General features: G+C 40.4%; 1 long non-coding RNA gene across 1 annotated transcript in view; it reads left to right on the plus strand.

Annotated features, from left to right (window-relative positions):
* The first annotated feature begins 581 nt into the window (after positions 1–581).
* Positions 582–22,213, plus strand: part of LOC146544057 (uncharacterized) — a 41,725-nt gene continuing 20,093 nt past the window's right edge. The window contains exons 1-2 of the long non-coding RNA XR_014884082.1: positions 582–687; positions 14,008–14,058. This is a non-coding gene — a long non-coding RNA (uncharacterized LOC146544057). The remainder of the gene's footprint in view (positions 688–14,007; positions 14,059–22,213) is intronic.

Here is a 22,213-nt window from a genome sequence, read left to right on the forward strand (position 1 = left end):
CTATTAGACAGAAATTAAGCAACAGAAGGGCAGAGAACTTGAGAGACTGATGATATTTCAAAGCCTTCTTTGAATGGAGAAAATGGATCTTATCTCTGTGTGGGTGGGTGTGGAGGTTGTACTGGTGCCTGCTGAATTCCTGCAAAACAATGGAAAACACACTGAAAAACAACAGAGAAAACATCCCTGCACAGCAGGGATGAACCCCCCCAAGTTTTAGAGTCTCTTTCATCCCCTTTCATGCCCTTCCATTCCATTAGGATCAAGGGGACATGAGAGGAACAGAGTAATGTCCATGGTGGCAGGCTACATTTCACACCATATGGATTTGGTCTGGATCAGGTTTTCACCTGGCTAGAAGGATTCAAGGAACATACAAGAGAGTTTTCAGCATCAGCATTCACCAGATGTACCATAACCACAGCAAGATGTCAGAAAGTCCTGAGTGAGGCAGCACTGGGATGGGGGAAAGGGAAACTTAGACTCCCACCGGATGAGTTGAGAAAGTCTAACCTGTGCCAAAATGCACAGTCAGAACAGGGCTCTTCAGTGCTACTGTGATGAGACAGGAAAGGCAGACCAACAGCTCTCTACATCATTGCTGTGACTGCAATCTTTGGTCTGAAAACTCAACACTACTTGTGCCTGTGTCTGCATAATCAGAAACCTTTTTGAGAGGATTCACTGGTAAGGCAGTGCTTCTCTGTTTGAATTCTGAACTTATAAGTGATTTGCAGTGAACCTGAACCATTATTACATCCTTGGGCTAATGTTTTGAAGTCCTAGGAACTGACAATGGAAATTACATGACTGATTTGTTGGAGATTCTTATGGTCATTAATTTTAGATCATCTGTGTGTGGTGCAGTCCTTACCTCAGTTTAGTATGAGTCAGTTGGAATCAGCTACTCTGTTCTGTTATACCAAAGCCCTTATTTTCTCTCAAATGTTTGGCAATGAAATTACCAGAGTGCTTTCAGCTTCCTTGGCTCTACGTGGTAACTGAGCTGCAAAGTGGCAGAAGTGAGATGTGCTCCAAGGAAGAATGGAGCTATGAAAAACTCAGTAATTATAATATAGGGCTCTTCAGCAAACTAGAAGTAGATGGGGCTTTTAAGCTGAACAGAAAAAACAGAGGTACAAAGGTGCCAGAAACAGTGATGCTCCTGTTAAAAGAAAACAAAGGCCACATGCAATTGAAGCTCAGTGGATAAAATTTGTTGTTTTTCAATGCTGAGTTAAAAGCTGTAAGAGGATTGCATAAGGCAAATTCTTATGCCATTTATAAATTGGAGAACAGTACTTGGGAAATAGCATTTACTAATAATCTGTTAACTCTTGATCCCATCACAAAGGGTGATTTTCTGAAGAGAAAAAGACTGATGCTATTGAGGGTCAATTTGAGGATGTTTTGTTCTGAGAATAGAGAGTTCTCCAACATACTATAGAATGCTACTGTATGATTTATGCTTTTTGAAGTATTCCCATTAAAAAAAAGTGGAGTCTAGAAGAGATGTTTGATGGCTTTGATGCACTGATAATCGCAAGAGCAGAAAAAACAACCACAGATACAGTCACCAGTTCTTGTCTTGAAAAAGGAATGAGGGAATGAGGGAAGGAAAGGAAGGAAAGGAAGGAAGGGAGGAAAGGGAGGGAGGGAAGAAGGAGGGAAAGAAGGAGGGAAGGAGGGAAGGAAGGAGGGAAGGAAGGAAGGAGGGAAGGAAGGAAGGGAGGAAGGGAGTAAGGGAGGAAGGAAGGAAGGAAGGAAGGAAGGAAGGAAGGAAGGAAGGAAGGAAGGAAGGAAGGAAGGAAGGAAGGAAGGAAGGATCTGTCTGTCACTGTTTCACTAAGGCTAAGATGTGAAATAAGAACATCTGTTATGTCCAATGAGACGAACTTTGTTGGACATATGAAGACTTCTGCTGTGGTAAAAGTAGGAAAGAATCAGAAACCAGAGTTGCAGAGGTGCCACAAGGTGTGGCACACGTGGAGACACAGGTTTACATTGCATCTCACCGCAACTCAGGAATTAACTTGAATGTTGACAATTGCTAGTTTATTTGTTTTATGATAGTGCCATAAGAAGCTGGAATTCCAAATCACATTAATTTGAATTGGCAGGCTAGAAAAAGCAGATGTGAGGAATTGTTCCTTTAACCGACACTGGAATTATCCAGCTGGAAGAGCTTCTTGCATTAAGCAAGGTTCATGCTGTGCAGTGTGGAAGAGGTAAAACTGAGATCAGCCAAGGTGACCTCTGCCAGACATTTTGGCTCTGTTTTGGAATAATTCAGATAAATGCATGTCTGAGAACAAAATTTCTACCTGCAAAATCAGTGTGCTGAATGGAATAAAAGATGAGACATTAGGCTTTGTAGCAATGAAGACACTGTTAACTGTTGCAAGACCACAAATGAAATGGAAAATGATCCCAATGTGTAAGCAAGAGTGCACACATTAACAACCTGCTTCAGATTTGGAAATACCCATGTCAAATATTATGACCTTCCTGATCCTAATAGTTTGGTTGGAAGGGATCCTAGCATAGACTAAATACTTGTTTAAACACTTCAGATAGATCTTGAAAGATTTTTGGATACTTAAATATTCAGACAATTTTTAACGGAGAAAGAAAATGTAAATAGCTTTTTGAGGACCTCGCTTAAGAAGGGCTGGGCCTTACTCAACTTTTAAGTAGTGAAGAAGAAAGGGAGAGATTTTCCCCCCCGGTACAGCATGCCTTATGTTCTGTTTTGAAACTCCTTCAAAACTATTAGTCAAAATGTACGCTCTTTTAGCTGTTTCATTTTCTGAAAAAGAGCCAAGTTCTTCTACACAAAAGTAGACTTAACAAGTCTCAGAGAGATACACTCAAATGAGGTCTACAGAGTTCATCACTGGGCCTAGCAGCTCTGCACCCAGCTGCATTGCAATGCAAAGTATTTGTAGTGTGTCCAAGCTGCATGAACTTACTCTTTTCTTCCATCAAAAAGAGCGATAGTCCATATATTTTTCCCAGAAAATTTTCCAGAAACTCTTAGGCTGTTTGATGCCTTTTTCCTCCTTTTTCTTCAGGCCCTTGGGTTTCATCAGCAGCATAACCTTAGAGCTGACTTTGTTTCCCTTAAACCATACCTTGGGCTAGATTCTCAGCTGATCTAAATCAGTTTACCACTGTTGACTTCAGAAAGATCATGCTGATAGATATGAGTTGAGCAGAAATCTCTTCTGAAAGGTTCTGCTGATTTACACCCAGAATGGTCTGAATCAGTATTTCTCAAATCCCTGCTTTGCTTTTGTGATAGATCTTTCAACTGCTACTAAAGTTCAGCATCCTCTGAGAGAATCTCTTAGTAAAACCTGGCCAGCAGTATTGAGTCAGATAGAAAATCAAGACTAATCTCGAAAACAAGTACTTTCAGTGGAATTAATCTGGGAGCATTTTCTATAGAGGAGTCCAAAACTCCTCCTCATTCTCAAAACTGTTTTCCAGGTCTTTTTTTCCCTCCAAATATTTGGAAATATCTACAGACAACATTCCTTAGAAAACCCCTGAATAAACAATCAGTTAGCTCAGTTACCTCTTCACATTCCCTTTCTTAATTAAAATACAGGCACAAAGTCTGTTAATTTTACCTTTCTTAAAAGAAGTCCTCAAAACATCAACATTTTTATTAATATAACCCAGAACCCTTTCCTCTCTTGTATAAGAGATCTGCATTAATCTTAGAGATTTTGGAGACAGAAATGGGGACAAAGTGTTGACTGAGGGAGTGAAGGTGAGGAAGAAGAGCAAAACAGTTTTCCATCCCATCAAGCTTTGGTATTAGTGCTGCTATATTTGAAGTGGGAAATAATTTCTGAGGATGACAGCATCTGTGACATCCCTCCCTTGTCTGGGGCTTTTCTTGCCCACTGCAACTTCACAAGAATCCCCCTATAAAAATGCCATTCTCTGCTGGTGACAATGGCAAATACAAGAAGTAATATACCAGGCACTCTGATCAGGCACTTGGATCACTCTTGCAGTATCCGATTTCAGCCATTGTCACTTCACAGTAAATACCCAGTTTGATCTAAAGTCTGTCAGAAGAAAAAATACATTAAAAAAAAAAAAAAACAAGGAAAAAGGAAAAAGAAAACCACCCAAATGAAGCTATCTTTTACCCAAAGAAGCTTCAGAGGACGCACGAAAAATAATAATAATTAAAAAAAAATTAAAAAAGGATGCAGTCATGTCAGGCAGGAGTCAGTGGCATGGCTTAAGGCTAAAATCAAAAATCCAATACAGACCAGTCAAGTTTCTTCTCACTTAACTCTAGTCTTTGGCACTGTAGATACGTAGAAATATTCTGCACCTGGCATAGCCCCTGTAAAGAATTCTTCTTCTGACCAAGAATCTCCTCAGATTCTGTCTTCCACCTGCCAACCCAGTGTAGATCCCTTTGATCCCACAGAAATCTCAGATAGATTCTGATGTATCAGTAATTGGATCCCCCTCTAGATGTCTGTGTCGGATGAACTCTTCTCTTGAAGATTCCATTTTACTCCATAAAAAAGGCAAGTAGCTGTTCAAATGGAGACACAGAATCATAGACTCATAGAGTCTAATCCAACTCCTCTGCAATGAATAGGGACATCCACAGCTAGGTCAGGCTGCCCAGGGCCTGATCCATCCTCACCTTGAAATTCTCCAGGGATGCAACATCCACATCTCTGGGCATTCTGCTCCAGGGCCTCACCACCCTCTCTGTAGACTTTTTCCTTATATCCAACCTAAATCTACCCTCTCTAAGGTTGAAACCATTTTCTCTTGTTCTATCACAGCAGACCTCTGCTAAAGAGTCTGTCTCTTCCTTCCTGTAGCTCTGCTTTAGATACTGACTGGCTGCTAGCATCAATGTGACAAAGAAAAATAATTAGGAATATACTTATTTGAGTACATCTCCAATTCTAAAACTGGTGCCAACATGAAGATGCTTGAAACGGTATTAAATGTTCTCTCACCATATACAATGATCTGTAGAACATTAGATACAAAAAACCTGCTTTAAGGATTTTGTGGATGATCCAGTGTTTCTCATAGGGCCGTGTAAAGTAAGTCCACCTGAAATTCATGAACTGAAAAGTCATCATTTCGTATCTTCAGCAGCAACCAGAAACAGGAAACTGTAGGGAAAAAAAAGATATGCATGTGATGAAAGGCTGCAGCTCAGAGGTTTCCTATTCTGGATGTGATGTCTTCATATTTAACAGCCCTGTTTGATTTTTACCTTTCCTGGATTTGACTATCTCTTGAATGCTTTAAAATTTTTAGCATCCACACTGCCTTCAGCAAGAAGTTGCATAGCTTAGCTGTGCTTCACATGAAAAATGGTCCTCTTTGCCTTTTTCTGAACTCATTACCTGGCAGTTTTATTTGATTTCTGAAGTGTTAGTAGTGCAAAAGGCAGTGAGTAATAGATCCCCAGTCACTTTCCGCATTTAAGATTTTATTAGCTTGCTAGAGCAGGCTCAAGCACAGTGCATTCAACATCCTGACCAATTTTCCATGACCCAACAGTCTCATAGGCCACTTTTGTGTGTATATTTAATGATATCCTAATAAAGTGGTCATACTCAGGTACAAGGAAATATGTAGTTCTCTGAAGGGCACCTTCCAGCAGAGAGTGAGGCCATGTTTGCAGAAATGTAATGTGGAAAGTCAGGAAATCAGGTCTCTAGGACGGTTTGGGGTCTTAACTGTGAAAATAGAAACAGCCACAATTGGAAAAAGCAGAAAGAGTCAATTATGACCAGATCCTCATCCCTTTGAGCTTACCATAAAACACCCCCTGACCCGAACACTGAACAAATGTAGTATGGGGTTCAAGAGTGTGCATGGATTTGATTTAGAGCAGGAATTCTGTCCTCATCCACAACAATATCTCAAGTTCTTACCTCGCTTTTCCCTGTTCTCCTCACCACATCAGAGGCTATACTGTCTGGTCCCACTCCAGTGGGTGGAGGTTATTTTTCAGATGATAGATATGTGAAAACATCTCATCTTGTAGTATGAAATCAGTGATGCGATAAATAAATTTGGACTCTTAACGCAGCTGGAAGGGAGGAAACTGGATGAAAGGAGAAAACAAGACTCTGTGTTGTTGTTTTGTTTTGTGGTTGTTGAGGTTTTTGTGCTTGTTTTAAACTACCCGTAAAGATTTTGATGCAAAAGTTTTAAATATGCAGATGATTCAGACAAAGCATTTGTTTAGACTAAAATAAAAACACATACTGGATATTTTGTTCCTTAGCCTTAGTCTCTTTTCTCTCTGTGACAGTAAGAGCCTAAAATATATCAGTTATCAACCACACAAAATGATGTATGGTAAAATGCTCGCCTCTTTTAAACACTCCTTTCAATGCTTGGCTGCCAAATCAAATGTTTACAAAAGAGCAGAAATCTCATGGAAGCCCTTTTTATTGGACCAATTTTGGAGGGCAAACTTTGGCTTCAAACCTGCATTCTGACACAGGAGCTCTCACTGCTTTAGTACTTTCTAAGTGTCATGAAAAGAATCTTAGAATCACAGAATTATAGAATCGTAGAATGGTTTGGGTTAGAAGGGAATAGAGTTCATGCCAACTGGGATAAGAAGAATCCTGGGACAATATCCCCTGTTTTGCTCCCTTCTAAAGTTTTTGCTGTTCATCAGTCTTGAGATGCCCAGAACAAACCATGCTGGACTCAATGAATGGGCCTGTCTCGGTGTACTGATGCCTGGTTAGATAACTTCTATGTACTTTTATAGTCACTAGGAGCAATCTTCCTCTAGCAAGGAAATACTGTGCATGAGAGGATAGCTGTTCCCGTGGGTGCTCTAGAAAAACTCTTTCTGCTTCTGTGAGAGTGCAAACTAAATCTACAGCAGAAGGAAACTGTAAAATAGCTGTAGGTTTGTTGACTGGATGAGAACTGCCAAAGATAGCCTTATCTAAAATCTTCAGGCTATGACAATCACCCACACTTGGCAGACCAGGATGAAGGAATGATATTTCTTCCAGACCTCCCACTGAAAAAATGCAGCAGTCCCATAAAAGGCTGTGTTGGGAACCCTTTGAAGCCATTCATTTTGTTAGAAGGGAACTCTGACATTGTTACTCCTTGTAAAGGGACAGGGCAAGGAAAGCAAATATCTTCTGTCAGTGACAGTGCTTCTTTATATTTTGGCCCCGTGACACCCCCAAGAACTGATGAAGTCAGTTACTGCTGCAGTTCAGTTATAACTGCTGTGGAATGGCCTATTTGATGATCATGAATATAGCAATTACATTAGGAAGGTCAATGACTCTGTAGTCTCTCCAGGAGCAAACGGAAGATTTGCTCCACCTTGTAGGCGTGCAATCAGAATTGACATCTCACTTCCTGGAGCTCATTTACCATAAACTTTGAGTTAAGTCAAACAAGTCTTTGATTTGTGTATTTGCTTTAGAAGCATAAGACAAGATCGTCCCAGGTCCATTGGCTGATGTGGTTGCTTAGTCTGAGGTTTCTTTTAATACTGGAGATGCCTCAGGATATTTCACCTATCTTCCATCTGATGCTCTGAAAAGACATAAAGCTGTCTCATACGAACAATACCAGTTCCACATGGAAGTTTTACATTCCCTAAGAAGTGTCACATTACCAAAAAAACAGTCTGTGCTCACTGAGGCCATCCACCATAGAGTGACCTCTACATCTGATCTCACTGTATACTCAATGGAAATACAGTGACCATCATTAATTAATAGTGAAAGTCTGTAATTCTACATTAGATTTACAAATACTATGCATTCTTATTCTAGCCGATGTAAATCAGATAACCTCAAGTCTGCCAGTAAAGAATATGTAGTCCTTTGCATGTGGGAATAAAGTGGGAATGAAGACAAGAAGGCAATGCTTCCCACTGTCAGTCTTTTTTTAAATTAGCTTGCACAATCATCAATGTCAAGAAGTGACTATTGTTGTATGGAATTTCACACAAGTATAAAGTCTAGGATGCAAACTGTCAGCATTTAGTGCCAGTGTTGTTCTCTATTGCGTAAAGTACTGACAAACTCTTTGGATCTAGCAGCATTCTTTCAGAATTTCTATGGGTTTATCATTCGAAAGCCACAATAGTTGAGTTAAAAGGTAAACAGAAATATTAAGGCATTCCTCTGTAACAAGTAGGAACCCTAAATCTGTACTGAAGTGTCTTTATGAACCCAGTCCAGATCCACTTCAGCACCTGCTTTGTCTCTCTTCAGCCCAGGCAGTTTCTCCCAGACATTGGCCCACAGAGCTTCCCACCAGTCAGAGCTAGAATGGCAGAGCTAGAATGTGTTTTGAACATAAAAACCAGTCTGGGGGATATTGGCTGAATCAGCTTGCAAACTTACCATCAGCTGCTGCCACGACACCATTTGTAAAAGTGCCAGAGAACTAACAAACACAAAATTATGACGCTTCAGTGTCATGGGCAGGATGTGTTCAAATGATTGATTATTCACTACTGACTCCATGCCATTTGCTTGCCCTAGGAGAGAATAGAAGATGCTACTCAATAAGCACACAGCCTTTGCATGTCCAGAAGTATCCAGAAATGCCTGGTTCAGTTGAGTCAACAATATCCCAGAAACTCTGTTTTGGAGAAGGGGAAGCTCAGATTCTTGCACTGGCTGTTTCGATTCCTGGATTTTCATTATACCCTTGATTCAAAGACTTAAAGCAGCATCTACTTGAAGAATAATGACTCAATCCCTCTGTGTTTTTTAAGTCCCCAGCAGGGAACTGAGGGTGATTTCACACACTGTTCAGTAAATTATCAGCTTTTTCTGAGCCCATGTTTGTGCAGCACCTGACTCAGCAAAACCACCAGGTGCCAGTGTAATGCTCACTACTCAAAGTAAAGAGTGATAAATGATTTGTTGTCCCTTTTTCCCCTCCAAGAGCTGTTTTTTCAATTCTGAATAGTTAAGTAAAAATATTTAGAAGAAACAGGAGACATATATTACAGCAAAAGTCAGCCAGTCACGTCAACCAAAAGGATTGATGCCAAAGCTCTATCTGCCAGTCTATCATTATATCTCATTTGATTAATCCAAGCCTCATCAAAGCCTGCCCAAAGACTCCTGCTGACTTTCGTGGGTTTTGGATAAGTTGCTCTGTAATTTTCCCAAAGCAAACTAAACCAACATGATGAAAGAAATTTGAAAAGAAGAGAAACACAGAGACCAAAACTAGCTGTGGAGCACCTCCTAATCAGGAGGCAACTTTATCCCATAGGAAGACAAGAAAAGCATTTGGAGATATATACAAATTCTGAAAGACAGATTAGAGCCTGCAGCTCACTGACTTATAAATGTGGAAAGCTCTGTGCAATTCTTCCTTCGGTAAGTGCACGGCCCTATGCCTACAGATAGTTGTCAGGGTCAGTTGAATTCAGCCTAGCTCTCAGCTTCTCTTGTTATCTGGTGACTTTAGTACAGGTTTTCTGCATTTTACATCTGCCAGCCTTCTGTATGTTTCTCGTATACCTTGAGAATATGGATATACCTTGATCATATGAGCTTGGAAAACAGGACTCCCATGTGTGGGTAACCACATCCCATCACGTATAGACAGACGCACACACAAAGAATTGATGGCCTTTCTTGATGACAAAATAGAACCTAAATGGATTAAATCCATCAGCTGCTCTATGTAGTCCTTGATGAAAGTAAAATTGTCATTAAAGTTTCTTATAGTTACTTTGTGGCATGTAACATGGACTGGTTATTCTGGAACTCATTACCTAGCAAAAATGTTTCATTTACATAACAGGAACTTACTAGTTTCTGAAGGACTGGTGCTCATAGCCTGATAACAGTCCATTTAGGAAATTGGAAGTGTCTCAATCCATCATTTAAACCCCCACCCCAGTACTTCTGAAAGTCTTCTTGTGTCCAGCCTGAGGAAAAAAAAAAACTGATTCAGAGGAAGAAAAGCAGATGAAAAATGTATGTTGGCTCTAAGAGTTCATTAGATATCTGAAAAGGTGTGATTTCACACAGACAAATGGCAAAAACAGGAAAAAAGAGGAGGGATTCAGGAAGATAAAATGAGCTGACAGTCTCTTCTGCAAAGCTGGACAGCTAGCTGTGAATGCATGCCTTATTTTTATGCAACTGAAGACAACCATGATGAATCCCACTCTACAGTGACTGAATGAAAAACATTTTCACACCAAGGATGAGGATCCATCCTTCTCTTCTTCATCTATTAACAATGAGTAGTTTTTTTTCTCCCTTTATTTTTCCCCTGACCAGTTACATTCAACAAAGCAGCTGTACTTCCATCACATTCTTTTCTCTCTAAGAAAGCACTTGAGTTTTGTATGCAATAGCTCCTTTTCTTTCTGCACAGCAGGCAGCAGGAATGGAGCACAAGTCATATTTCACTTTTGCAGATGTGCTATCTGAAAATAAAAACCATAGCAAAAATGATAGTGGTTTTCAATCACAATGCATTTGCACATCAGATGAGGAACAGATGAGTGTAGGAATAAGCACAGATATTTCTTTCTAAGACTGAAAGATTACAAAGTGTTCTCCAGAGGTTTTCAAGAAAAGGGTAGATGTGGCACTGGGGGACGTGGTTAGTGGGAATGGTGCTGATGGGCTGATTGTTGGACCTGGTGATCTTTGTGGGCTGTGATTTTATAAAAGAGAATCTAGATAAAGAAGGACTGCAGCAATTAAAATCAAGAATGTGTTGTCTGAAAAGGGCAAGGCTCAACAGAAAAAGCACACACAACTAAAGAAGTTACATGCATTCTGTCTTTACATTAACTGATGCAGATAGTATCAGTGTCAGTAAAGCGGCCCAGGTGCTAATTTTGGATTAGCAAAATCTAGAAAGCACACCTGCATGGATATTGCACACCAAACATGCAAAAACCCCACAGGAGGCTGTTAGTTGGTAGTTAATTGCACCAGTTCCAGATGACAGTCAGTGCAGCACTCCTACTGCAACTGCCACTAACACTGAGAGGCAAAGCACTCTGCTGTGATACACTGGTTGGGTGAATGCATCTCCTCCTTTGGCCAGCTCTTCAAGTAAAACTTTGCAAAACTGGAAGGATGTAGAGAAAGGGGAGTCACTAAATTGGGATGGGGTTGTGGAATTAGTTTCTAGAATACATTTTTACCTGGGCAAAAAGATATTTGATGTTGCTCTAACACAGCACAGGTGGTGTTTTGTGCTATTCGTGCTGTACAGCAAGGTGATGCAATCAAGTTCCCTGGGAGTCCTTCCCCAGCTGAGGATTGAAGTGTATTGTTCAGGAAGCATAAAAATAATCAAACAGTGAGCATAAAAATAATCAAAAGGCAGTACTGCAGCCGGTGTTTTCAACAGTTCACTCTCTCAAAGTGATGTCATATTTGGACTTCTGCAAAAGGTGTACAAGACTAAGAAAGCCAGTGACCTAATTTTGTCTGCCTATGACAGCCTGTCCCATTGACAGCACACCTCCATAGACCTAGAACCAGATAGAGAGAAATACTAGACAGGAGAATTTATGTAGACATTTACCTGATTCTGAGTCAAAGCAGTGCAGAACTTCCAGTTCTTAACCCTTAAAATGAGATAGTGTTCTCTGCAGTATTTCTTATTGAAGGGAAAATTTCTCTCATTTATTTCCTTCAGCCATATGCTATGGCTTCATTTGGAATTGTGCTTTCTTCATGTCTGCCATGGATTTATGTCTGACATTTAAAATCTGAGTAACCAGTTAGCGTTCTCCTTCTAACAGTTGCAATGTTGACTCAACATAGACCATTAGGAGTTGGACTCAATGATTCATATGGGTTCCTCCCAACCTGGATATTCTATGGTTCTATTGATATAAACTGAGAGCATTCCCAACAATGGGATGTTTTCAGAAGTCACTGTTCTTCATGGCTATCCATTGGACTAGGACCATGAATAAATACATGTGATCTGCTACAAAATTTCAAAAGATGCTCATAAGCTCTTGTGATAGCCTAACTCTTCTTCTTGTGATGGTGTGAACATACCCCTCATTTCTCTTCAGCTTCATGCTTTTGATTACCTCATTCTCACTGAAACCTTATCAAACACTCCTCAATCATAACCTCACAAAGCTAAAACAAAGTCTGTTTTCTTTCTTCTCCTGACATCACATAAAGAAGAGCGTCCAAAAGAGTTCAGGATGACAAGGAAGAGACGAAGATGATCAGAGATTTTCAGAACTACAATGCTCTACAATTTCTCATTGTATATTAAGGACAAACATACACAGAAAATAAATGAATTACTTAAGAAATTAAGAAATAAAGGCGCATATTTCACAGTGCTATCAGAAAATGAAAAATGGAACTTGTTGCAAATGAACTTGAAATCATATGAATCATCCCAGGCAGTGAGATGGCTGGAGCTAAGAAAACACAACTTTATTTGTCCTGCCAGAGGGGAAGTCCATAGTGTGTAAGAACCACATTCAAGGCAGCTGGTGGAGATAGAGGAGTGTTTTACTTCCTGAGCACCTGGAACAATTCCTTGGAGGCCTTAACCAACTGGTACAAAGTGAACACTCTGAACAGTGTTATTGCTGAGCTGCTTGGGTGTATTTATCCCACACTCCGATGCTCTGCAAAGCTTTATGCTTTATCATGGCTAAGACATAGCTGTGTAATGAGCCATGGCCACATCCATATAACCACAACCACTGGACTGAGTTTAAAGCCTCTAAAACTGCAGACAGAGTCTTACTGCTTAAGCTATGGAGCAACTGGAGGTAAATACTTTTAGAGAAGATAGACCTCAATACTTAACATTTAAGTGTTTTCTGTGGTGTTGTACCCATGCTTACTGCAATCCGGATCAGGCTGAAATGATGCCAGTTTGGAGTATCCAAACTAAAGAGTTAATGTCTGTCTTCACTCTTTGGGGCAACAGCCTAAGAAGAATTGATTCAGTAAAGAGATTCGTACAGAAGTCTGACGATGATGGAGCAATTGAAGCAAAGATGTGAAATCAGACAAGTGGTTTGTTTAAGTAGAACAACTTAACATGTTGTTCTACTTGACGTGAGATGGGCATACAGATCTCAACAAAGTTAGGTAAGGTAATCTCTTTGGGCCACAGCTAAAGGTACAGTGATGCAGGGATTTTTTCTACCAAACTTATTGAGGATGAATAAGCATCATTGAGTTGATATACCCACAGGGCCAATATGTCTTCCTGTTTTTGAACCCATTAGGAGTACAAACAAGAACAAATGTATGTTGACTTTTTATACTTCTTCTGTCACTCTCATAACATCTGTTCCTACTACCCACAGGAAGCAAGTACGAATGTAAAAAAAGTTTCTTGGTTTAAGCTAGATATGTTTACAATTTCAGATTGAAGGATACACTTTGACCTCAGGTTAACTTTAAATGGAGTCTCCCATCATAGTAGCATCCTATTTTTAAATCATTCTGTACCCAGAAAGGAAGGAAACTCAATGAACTTCTACTATTTTCTCTTTTCCTGATGATACTCAGTGCAAAGACAAACCAATGCAGTACCTATCATATGAGCTGACTGTATAATCTGCTTACAGAAACTACAAGCTGAGATACTGAGTGCTGCAAGAGAAAAACAGCTCTCCCATAGTACTGATTTATTCTCTATTCCTTGGATGGAGATGTTTGGTGGATGGAAAAAATACAGAAGTCTTCACTGTTACGAAGAGACTCACTGATAAGTTTTGTATAATCTGAATGCCTGCTTGACCTGCTCAGAAATGGGCTGATTTTGGTTTTTAGCAGTAGAATAAGTTGGCCAGCATTCTTTCATTAGCAAGATGGATCATGCAAGCAGACTATGATTTCAAATGTCCTCAGTGTACCTGCAAAGTGATCCTTTTGCTGCAAATCCTTTGTTTCGAAGTGCAAACTTTGCATCTCACAGTGATCCAGGCATGATGTACGTTTGTTCCTCTGTATGTTACAGGTCTGCAAACTGAAGTGAAGAAAATCCAGTTAAGGCAAGTGCTTGAGTTTAGTATCCTTTCTCTGACAGCAGACAGTGAGGTAAGCAGAGAAGAAGCATGCCAAGGCTAGAGTTGTGTTTCTCATAGATGCATCCTATCAGTTTGGGGGCTTTCTAAGCCATTGGATTTGCACATATATTCTAGAAGCTTCTCTATTCCCTTTTTATCCCATTTCTGAATCTGATTTCCATAGCACTCTGCCACTCAGTTACACATCTGAAATACTGCCAACTGTTTTCCTGTGTTTTCTGGGGAGGTCTGTCCACTCCAAGCCTACTGGATGCATTTTTGCCTTCTGTCTTCAAATCACTCCTACTGAGATCTTGCCCCTTGGCCCTGGCCCTTGGAATCTTCTATTTTTGTAAGCAAAAAGCCATTCATTTCCATTATTCCAAGGTTGCAGCCTCACAAAATCTTGAAGTGCACACTGCTGTCAAGAAGAGTGGCCCTCTCTCCCACTTTTGTGCCGTCTGTGTGACAATGCAGTGAGCCACTGGGAAGTTACTCGGGCTGAAAACAAACCAGCTACCTTGGTCCATCGCACTGGATATCATCACGGGTGAAGATCCAAGAGAGGGCAGTAAGAGTTAAGAAGCAAGGAAGACGTGGGATCATTTTTTGAATCAGTAAAAAGCGCCTTTGAATCACAAGACTGCATCCCAAAACTATCTCCCTGCCTCCAGCAGCTTTTTTCCTTCATGACTTTAATAGTAAGCCTAAAAAGACATGGCCTCCCAAGCTGTTCCCTCCTGGAAGCCACAAAGTCACCAGCTGTTTGCAGCCTGAAGGTCAGTGTTGTCTAAACAGGATAGCTTTAGTTAGCAAATGGAAAACAGCCCTTTACCAAAAAATGACTGTGGGAAGCTGTCACTGCATGTGCAGCCCCAGTAGTCTGGCTTGCTGCTCCATCCCATCACTCATTTTTATTTCAGCTCTGTGAGCTGGCCCACAGTTTACAGCTGAGATAGCCATTTCAGATTGCAAGCCATGCCTGCCTCAGCTGTCAGTCACGGCTGAAACCAGGGTGGGATTCACTCATAAGCCAAAGTTGTGCTTTCTTTCCCTTGTATGAAAGGGCATTTTGCCACCATTTTTATTTCTATTTTAGACAATGGCTTCTCTCTGAGCACCTCAGCAGGAACCATCAGAAGGCACTGCCTCACACAAAGGAAGAATATGGCTAATCACTTTTTCCAGGAACCACAAAAGCGCAGATGCCACCAGTAAACAGCTTCTGGGTGGAGATGAGGCACCCAGCTCCCTGCAGAGCTCTGTACTGGCTGGCTGTGACTGTGGCAGTGAGCTGAATGTGGAAGTGCCACGCACAAAGGCCAACTGTCAGTAAATGCTCTGTGTGTTACTCCTTCAGCATGGAATCTCTGCTCCCAAACTGCCTTTTAGAAAAAGTGCCCGGCCTATGCATGACTAGGAGGATGGTATGAGCTAAGAACTGTCCCCAAAATACATTTGTATGTATGCATACGGGCAACCTATCCTAACTGGAGGGAGACAGCCTACCCACAGGACCAGTGTCATGGTGCTGCATTTGCCTTCGGGGTCCTTGGACATTTTACATGGTAGTTAATAGTTTTAATAGTGACTAAGATCTAGAAATCTCAGTTTTTTCAGATAGTCAATCTGGTTGTAATCAAAGGCAGCAAAGGTTAAGAGAGCTGGAAGCAATCAGATCACAGATCACAAGTAGTAGATACTGATCTTTTATTCAGCAATGGAGCAAATTTTATAACGTTGGTGCCACCCAAACCATTCTGTCATTGTATGTTTCTATGATGATTCTAAGATTCTATGGATTATGATCCGAATGTAGGTATTAAGGTACTGGATAACGTCTCTCCACAGGTTGGACTGAGTCATGCTTAACGACATAAAAAAATGGCTGTTAGGGCAGGCAGTCTTAATATAGCCTTTGCTTTGATCTTAAAATCCAGGAATAGAAAAAGGATGAAAGGAATAGAATTGAAACACCTAAGAAATCCTTCCATCCGATCTTTGACATAGAAAGATTTAAAGTCTCCCCTGCCTTGTTAACTGGTTTCTTTCTAAACAGTGCAAAAAAGAACCCATTCATTTCGTTAGTGTTATCCCATATGCCTTAACTCTCACTCTTAAAATATCATGAATCGCCTTCCAGATTACCCTATCTCCCTTTTCCATCAGGGGAGCCTGAAAGTTACATTCGGATTAAATGATTAAAGAAGGATTAATCTTTCTTAAGTTCAAAAGTCTAAAAGGAAATTTGTCTGCTCTTAAGGGAGTTGAGACAAATTGAGTTAATCTACTACTGAAAATGCCTATTTCCCTTCTTTCATTGTGAAAGAAATCAAACTGATGAATTTTAAATATCTAATGCCAAGGTGTCCAATTAAGGTAAACGGATCTCTTGGTATGTATGCAGAGTAACTGGCATGATTCACAGTAGTGTCTTGATTGTTCCACGGGATTCCTCCAAATCACCAAAATGCATACAAATGTGGGGAAGTGGGAACTTCACAACCTTTGGTATGAGCAATTTGATTGTCTCTGAGCCATATTTTCACAAGTTTGGTGCAGCAGGGCTGTGCATTCTAACATAATTCTGATAGACAGAACCACATATGATGAGAGAAGCACAAACCCAGACAACAGTGTAATTCTGATAAGAAGCTCAAGGGCTCAAGAGAATTCATACTGATACAGCAAAGTAAAAAGCAGGTAAACAAAATAAGGCATTTCAGTCACATTGAGGATCAGTCTTTTACCAACAGAAGCCAGTGGTAACCCTCCCATACATGGGAAGTGCCTGCCTTCCTTTCTTAACCACCTCCATTTGGAAGGCGGAAAAATATCCCATGTCCCTCCAAACTGTTCAGTCTTTGTTCTCTTCCTTTCTCGAGGAATAGCCTTGCTTTGAATACACACTGCCCTGGGCTGATCAGCATTGTTTGATGGAGCACAGCCCAGGGAAACCAGAGTGGGAGATGTTCTGCAGAATTGCTCCAGTAACATAAGTGAAAAGAATGCCATTGTGATTGCAAGAACCTTGGCAGTGTGACAGAGCAGTGAAACGTTTTCTGTCCTTCTTTTGCAGCTATTTTCCTTGCTTTTGATGAGATTTTAGGTATGATTTTTCTGGGTAAATGTGGATATCTAATTTATACTAATACCTACACTTGAGCTAATCACTATTCATATACATTTCATAGCATCATAGGATGCTTTGGATTGAAGGGACCTTAAAGACATCTGGTACTAAGCCCATGGCAAGGACATCTTGCATTAGATCGGATTGCCCTAAGCCCTATCCAGCCTAGCCACTCATAGTCCATAGATAGAAATTGGCATCTCAAGGATACATTAGATACATGTGAGATAGATCAAATTCCTGTAGATTCCTACTCATAATTCTCCAAATTCCTATTTCTCCCTCTAGACTATAAATGAGTTTCAGTCATTAGTGCAGATGAAGGAGTGACATTCTAGGTGTCTGAAGCTGGGTGAAGTGAATCCCACTGTAGTCTCAGGTGGTCCTTTGTAGCCACCCCTTATCATTATTGAAGAAAGAAAGGTCTCTTTATCAAGCAGTTCACCTGATCTATTGTAAACACAACACCTCTAGAAACACCATTTCCCTGCACTGACTTTTCGGAAAGTTTTCTGTGACTAGATGAGGGTGAGCAACTAGGACAAGTCCTAGCTATGAACCTCTTGCCCTATGCATTTTTCCAGCCTTATCCATGATCAGGAAAGATGAACAGATATATAAATAGCTGCATGGAAAAGCTCCTGGGATGACCATGGGCAGGGGTGGTTGTTTTGCTTAGGGGTGATTAAAGCTATGAATTTACTATCTTTGAGTGAGTCCAAGTGAATGTCCTGTTGTTTCCATACTAAGGGGCATGGTTTGAACCTGAAGGTATGGTGACCCAGTCAAACAGCTGATTAGTCACCCTAGAGCAAAATAATATGCAAACAGAGTGCATAACCAGGAGACAAGGACACAAGAACAAAACAGCGGTGTGCTAACATATCACGCTTAGCCCAGCAAAGTGACTGTTGAGTGGGATACAGATACCTGAGAGAACTCCTACCAAGAAAGGAGTTATTCATTTATGCTGAAAGTCATTACTGGCACACAAAGAGAGGTTAAAGATTGACCCAACATAAACTTAGGTTGCAAATCAGAAGGCTATTTTGGGTGACTGCAGCAGGATTGTTCCAGTTTAGGTGGTACTAAGTCACAACACGACCAAATAATAACTTCCTACCTCTAAAACACAGTCTAGAAAGAATTTGGGTGAGATCTGAGAGAGATGGAGATCCTTTTTATGCCTCTGAATCTCTCTGTGTCCTTGTCTTTGATCTGCCTGATCTACCTGGACTCTGGTGCAGCTGTATACTACATATACCTGATATAGCTCATATCAGAGCACGTGAGAGACAAAGATTAAATAAGTGTGTAGGAATCCATTTTGTCCCCATCAATAGCTAAGATTCACTACATCCCACTTCAAACAATGGCTTTCAAGTCCAGATTCATGCACCATGTTCAAGATTTATTGCCTTCTTTACTGTCAGTGGTGGGAAAACAGCTCCTCTAGATGCAGTTTATCTGACCTATCTTAGATGTCTACTCTATGAAGATACAAGAAAAGAAAAAAAAAATAACCAAAAACAATACCAAAAAAGACACAGCAACACCAAAAAATAAATACCAACACGTGTGAAGGGAAAGAGTCTTACTGAAATAACTGAGCCAAGTGGCAAACTTATTACTGGGAATGTTTGCTTGAAAGATTCTCTTCTCACTAACACATTTAAAAAGTCATCCAGAGTATTGAGAAATTGAAGGAAGGGCAATAAACTGTCAGTAGTTTTGTGCATTATGAAACCACTACCCACAAGAAATATGAGATACATTTCATGCTTATTCTGAGAATTGACAATTTTGGGACACTGTGAATGGTTCTTAGTCTTCTAGATGAATTCCTGACTATATTTGCATATGACAAAATACCCATTAAAATAGCATTTATAGTTCAATTAAGAAAAACGTACCTCTATTAATTTTTAAACTACTTTCCCCCACCCCTGATCCCTTCCAACAAGATTGCTTGAAAAGCTGCTTTGCTGCAAGGATAGTTAAACTTTAGCTGTAAAAGAGACCTGAAATGCAGTTCATCTGGGGAAAAAAAAACACTATACCAACAAATATGTCACGTTCTTTATTATGGTGCCTGGAGTTGGCAGTGCTTCTCCAGGTCTGGCTTTGCCAAGAGAGGATCTTCAAAAGAACTGGTCTCTTTGTCAACTGTGAGTTAAGAAGATACCTTCCTTCCATCAGGTTGCAATCATGCCTACTGTTAACAGCTGCAACAGTAATACTGATTGTACTTACCTTGAAAACCACACCTTATTTCTTTGTCCTGTGTGGGTAAACATGGCATTTATTATACTTTCTTTGCTTTGAGCAAGCTAGAAGTTAGCATCTGATCCAGTCATGACAGTGACTGGAAGTGAACTTTGCATTCATTTCAGCTCAATTAAATGCTTCCAATTAATTTGAAACAGTATTTTCAGGCCTACATTTAACTAAAAGAAATAAAAAACAAACAAAAAAAAACAAAAAACAAACAAACAAAAAAACTAGCTGAAGCAGATCTATTTTCTTTTCAGAATTTCTTATTTCTCTTTGGAATCAGAACATCTCTAATTACAGTATCTACTGATTCTCTATTTATAGCCTTTGTTTCCTAGTCATTTCAGATGTGATCAGCTACCTTGCCTTGTTGCTCGTACTGCAGAAATCTTCAGCTAAGGATCAAGACTTTCCTGTTTTCCCTTCTTGAAATGCCTTGTGTTGCAATGTCGACCACAGGTTCATTAGAAGTGACATTACCTCATTCACATTCCTTGTTCCTGTAACAGCTTGGCTGCTACAAAAATGCAAGAATACTTTTTTATTCCCATTGGCAGCAAGCTATGTAAGGCAAAACCAATATTTCATGATGTATGTAAGGCTTATTACTGCAGCAGATGGATATTCAAGAAATTTTAACATACTCAGTGACTTAGGCTAGAGCACAAGTTTCTTGTGTTTCTTCCAAGAGATGTTAGGAAGTGTGCAGGACCATGAGTACAGTGCCAACTCCACCATCTCAGAAAGAAAACTTGTACATCACTAGATGGCTTCATTTCTAGCTTCAACTATGAAGAGCTATGTAGAGTTAATAGTACTTCTCTTCTGGTGCGCAAGACCACACTATTCTGGGCTAGGGAAAACAGATTCACACCTTGGCTGAATTGTCATGTTTAGGTTTTGTTTTTTGGTTACAGGGCTCTTTTCACTTTCCTTCAAACATCAAGTTGGATAATAGGAGAAATGTCTTTTCAGAAAGAGTGGTGATGCAGTGATACAGGCTGCCCAGGAAGGTAGTGGGGTCACCATCCCTGGAGGTGTTCAGGAATGTGGAGATGTGGCACTGAGGGATGTGGTTAGAGGGCATGGTGGGGTGGGTTAGGGTTGGACACGATGATCTTAATGGTCTTTTCCAGCCTTAGAGATTCTATGATCAACTTCTAAAGTCCAATCTTATGATGAGCTGCCTATTTTTTCATTTTGCTGAGCAATTTATGGCTTGAAATCCAGTGCTAAAGAGATCCAACTGCATTTCAGCAAAAGCTTGTATTTCATTGCTTTTTCAGATGAGCCCAGGATCTGCAGGGGATCCCTTTCTCTCTTTTACAATCATAGAATCATTCTGCAGGAGCACTGAGCATATTTATCTCCCACTAAAAGCAATAGGAAAGTAGATGTAGTTTGACATCTCATATGCATGAGCCTGGCACAACTCTGCTGACTCAGCAAACCCCTGTCATCTCAATTCAGTAGCTGCACAAGCTTTGCAGCTGGTGTCTCTTAAGATATTATTCCGGAGCTTGCATACACTGTGATCAATCTACAGACTCCAATTTTACATTTATGACTATTAAAACAGAACCAGACTAAAATAATATCTTTATAATATGGTAGCTGTTGATAAAACCTCCACAGACTGCCAGATTGCATTGGCAGGAAGAGACTCACTGAAGCCAGAGAAATATATCCAAACAGCCCCAGTTCTGCAGATGGTTCTGCTATTGGGCCCCTTTTCAATTTCGTTCTTAGGAAAATTAATCCTCTTGAACAAGATCTCCAGAAGGTGCAACACTTAGCTGCAGTCAAAAGCAACAGAACACATTACTCTGGATTTCTCAGGCTCTGTCTTGATTTTTTTAGATTTTAATGTGTTTTTGTTATTAAATTATTAAATTATTTTAAAAGTGCTGCTGTGCTTGCAGTTTGCTTTACATTCAGATGTCCTAACTTGTTCTATCTCATCGTCACAATGGGAAAATTACTAGATGCTCATTGCCTGCTCTGTTGTTCAGGACTTGTATTGGTAAATCATCTATTTTTAAGGTGGTTTTTAACTTAAAGTTTGCTTAGATTCGTGTGTGTGGCATTAGCCTAAAGGAAAATCTTCCATAAACACAAAAGAACAGATGAATGAATCACTCTATGAATATTTTGGGCAAATAAGGAAAGTGTATTATCAATAAACTTGAAATGTATAAAAAGCAATCCCTGGTGAACCATGGCTTGGGAAAATATTGTACTCTTCAGGTATAGATGTTGGCATAAGGATGATTTGCTGTAATGACACATGGAAAGGAAGAACATAAAGCATAAGACCAGAGAAAGGGGTAAATTGTAGGAGGTTGGTGCACAATAATCATAGAGTCATAGAATGGCCTGGGTTGGAAGGGACCTCAAGGATCATGAATCTCCAGCCCCCCTGCCACAGGCAGGGCCACCAACCTCATTTAATACCAGACCAGGCTGCTCAGGGCCTCATCCAACCTGGCCTTGAACACCTCCAGGGATGGATGGGGCATCCACAGACTCTCTGGGCAGCTGTTCCAGCACCTCACCACTCTCTCTGCAAAGAACTTCCTCCTGACATCCAACCTAAATCTTCCCTCCTTCAACTTAAAACCATTTCCCCTTGTCCAGCTGTTATCTACCCTTTCAAAGAGTTGACTGCCCTCCTATTAATAGGCTCCCTTTAGTACTGAAAGGCTGCAATGAGGTCACCCTGCAGCCTTCTTTTCTCCAGGCTGACTCAG

Source organism: Meleagris gallopavo, chromosome 6 (genome assembly GCF_905368555.1).
Source record: "Meleagris gallopavo chromosome 6, MGAL_WU_HG_1.1, whole genome shotgun sequence".
Classification (NCBI taxonomy): Eukaryota; Metazoa; Chordata; class Aves; order Galliformes; family Phasianidae; genus Meleagris; species Meleagris gallopavo.